At 41.6% G+C, this 3564-nt stretch overlaps 1 protein-coding gene across 2 annotated transcripts in view; it reads left to right on the forward strand.

Moving 5' to 3' along the window:
• Positions 1–3564, forward strand: part of RASGEF1B (RasGEF domain family member 1B) — a 757783-nt gene that overhangs the window by 132855 nt on the left and 621364 nt on the right. The gene's annotated exons all lie outside the window — the stretch shown is intronic.

Raw genomic sequence — 3564 nt, forward strand, 5'->3', positions numbered from 1 at the left:
TCAGTGGGTCTTCCAAATTAAGACGGAGTAGGAAAATTAGAATGAGATCCTTGGAATGGATGGAGTTGAAGGGATGTTCTTGAAACACAGGGACAGAACCTTAGGCTTTCTTGCAAGCAATCCTGAAAGCACAGGTAGAGGCAGCTGCGCGGGATGCAGCTCTGTCCTTGTGCAACTGCTCCCGGGGAGACTTCAGTCTCTGTCCTCGCTCAGATTCTCACTGCGCGTGACTCTCTCCGCCTCTGCCACGGAGGACAACCCTCCTCTACGACCTGCGGCGAATGGGTTAAAACAAAGGGTGATTCTGAAGAAACTGGCTTCAATTCCTGGTTCTGTTGCTTCACTAGGATGTCAGCTGGGAGGTCTTTGCACAGAGAAGATGTCGGCTGGGAGGTCTTTGCACAGAGAAGATGATCTTGCTCAGCAAGGCAGGGTATTGGGAGGAGAGAGAGATAATACCTGTGACAGTGCTTAAAGCCCAGTCCCTGGCACAAAACAAGCACTCTGTATTTTCTGGAATTCTACAACACTTCATTAATAATTTAAAAATGCATAACAATAGAAAACATGTCAAATTCCAAATGGTTAATCCTCAGATATGCACTCCCATATGTCAGTATTTATATATCTTTTACTCATGTTAATTTATTTTCATACATAAAAATTGATATAGCGGAGAATGAGAGTTGGAGGAATTCATGTTCAACTTTGGAGAGGTTCCTATATAAAAGGTATTCTTTTTTTTAAAAAAACATTTTATTCGGGGCTCTTACAACTCTTATCACCATCCATTGTGTCAAGCGCAATTGTACATATGTTTTCATCATCATTTTTGAAATATTTTCTTTCTACTTGAACCCTTGGTATCAGCTCATCCTTCCTCCTTCCCTTATGAACCCTTGATAATTTATAATTTTTTTGCACGTCTTACACTGACAATGTCCCCCTTCACCCACTTTTCTGTTGTTTGTCCCCCTGAGATAATCATTGTTATCAGTTCCCCTTTTCTCCCCTCCCCTTTCCCTCCCCTCCTGGTATCTCTACTCTCATTATTGGTCCTGAAGGGTTAATCTGTCCTGGATTCCCTGTGTTTCCATCTCTTATCTGTACCAGTGTACATGTTCTGGTCTAGCCAGATTTTTAAGGTAGAATTGGGGTCATGATAGAGGTGGGGAGGAAGCATTAAAGAACTAGAGGAAAGTTGTATGTTTCATCGGTCCTATACAGTACCCTGACTGGTTTGTCTCTTCCTTGTGACCCTTCTGTGAGAGGATGTCCAATTGTCTACAGATGGGCTTTGGGTCTCCACTATGCACTTCCCCTCATTCACATTGATATGATTTTTTGTTCTGGGTCTTTGATGTCTGATACCTGATCCCATGGACACCTCATGATCACACAGGCTGGGGTGCTTCTTCCATGTGGGCTTTGTTTCTTCTCAGATAGATGGCCGCTTGTTTATCTTGAAGCCTTTAAGACCCTAGATGCTCTATCTTTTGATAGCCGGGCACCATCAGCTTTCTTTAACACATTTACTTATGCACCCATTTTGTCTTCAGTGATCGTGTTGGGGGTGGTGAGCATCACAGAATGCTGGGTTATTAGAACACAGTGTTCTTGCATTGAGGGAGTACTTGAGTAGAGGCCCAATGTCTGTCTGCTATCTTAATACTTAGTAAATATGTGTATATAGATCTATTTCCCTATTGTTATATAAAAATATATTTACATATGTACTTGCCTGTATTTAGACCTCTATAAATGTCTAAAAGGTATTCTTCTAATGTACATGTTTTATTTTAATAGAATTCTTTCCTAATCTTTTTAAAAAATGAACCTATTGCCTCAAAATGCTGTTATTTTCTGTTTACATATTTTTTAAATTGTATATTAGGTGGGAGTTTACAATTCAGATAATCAATTTTGTATTCAGCAGTTTAAACTACTAATCAACCCCCCCAATAGTTTCCTCTTCTACAGCTCCTTCATTTCTCTTATCGCTCTTGTGATTGACTATCTTTCCTTTTACCCACGTTACTACCGGTCCACCTCTACCCAGCCCATCGCTTCCTTTCCCTTCCATGCCCTTCCTTTTCCTTGGTGCTCTCCAAAGTCTGTTCCCTTTGGTGTGAAAGTCTTCATCTTTTTTTTCCTCCCTGTAATACTGGTCTCATAGAATATTTGTCCTTCTGTGATTCTTGGTGTCTAATCCTGATGAAAAAACTATTGGAAGAGTGCAAAGCCTGTAGTAGATGAGAGATAATGTATTTGTATGTGTAGAAGTCTAGTGATCAGTAGGCTGCAGCTGTTTTTATTAGCAAAGCATTGTGTTGCCTGGGATGAACATAATGTGGACAGCCCTGTTTCCCCCCAGCTCCATACTTCCCAAATGATAATGGCTAACACTGACATACGAGGCACTGGTGATTCAGTGGTAGAATTCTTGCCTTCCGCATGAAAGACCTGGGTCCCATTCCTGCCAGTGCATCTCATGTGTAGCCACCATTACAATGTTTGTGGGCAGAGCTTTGTGTATTGCTATGAGGCCAAACAGGTCTCAGTGGGTCTTCCAAATTAAGACGGAGTAGGAAGAAAGAGCTGGTAAGCTACTACCAAATCAGCCAAGAAAAATGGTCTCATTGGCAACTGACCAAGAGATCAGGAAGCATTTGATTCTGTTTTGCATGGAGTGCACATGAGTCGAAGACCAGCTTGTTGGCAGACAACAACCCACATAACAAATCTTGTGCTCCAGATACGAGTGTGAACAGCTAGCAAGAAATCACTAATTTAATTCTCTCAACAACTCAATGGGTTAGATGTTCTTGTGTCCCTCAGGGTCCTGCAGGGGAATGAAAGCACAGCAATTATTTAAACAAAGAATTTAATGTGAAGAATTTAACCAGTTGTGAAACTGTTAACTGGGAAACAAGGGCAAAAAGAGGTATTTGAGAGTTAGCAGCTGCCATCTTCAGGGCTGAGGGAAGAGCTGAATGATTAAAGTTTCCTAGACTCTAAGTGGAAACACCCTTCCAAGCTGAAATCCAGACTTCTGAGGAGATGGTGTTGGTCCCTCTGAGGGATACATCATGAGGCTAATTCTGCAAGTTCTGGGTTCCACAATGACTACGAATTGGGTTGTTGACTTTGCAGCAAGAAAGGGTGACCCTACTGAGGGGAGGCTCCCAGGAAGATTTCAAGAAGTCTGCTTTCCTTCCTCTTTAAACCATGTAGTTTGGATTTCACAAGAAGCCGGGTGACTGAACAAAAGTGTGGTTTGCATAGCCCCAACCAAAGCATCATAAAGATGCCTATAGAAAGATGTGTTTGGAGTGATGATGCAGTAGCTTCATAACTACAGTTATGAAGGTACAATTATTCGTTCCATTTAGCAGATGAGAACCAAGGTGTGTTAAGCTGTGTCTGTCCACAGTCATCCAGATAGGCAGAAGTAGTATCTGAATGAGAACATAATCTGGCTCCAAAGTCCAAGTTCTTGGATAAGTGACCTTGGACAAGAACATTTCTCTGAGCTTTATTTCTAAAATCTGTCAGACGATATTG

The sequence above is a fragment of the Echinops telfairi genome, unplaced genomic scaffold, assembly GCF_000313985.2.
Source record: "Echinops telfairi isolate 266 unplaced genomic scaffold, ASM31398v2 ScPeMD7_7468;HRSCAF=8506_0, whole genome shotgun sequence".
NCBI classification, from domain to species: domain Eukaryota; kingdom Metazoa; phylum Chordata; class Mammalia; order Afrosoricida; family Tenrecidae; genus Echinops; species Echinops telfairi.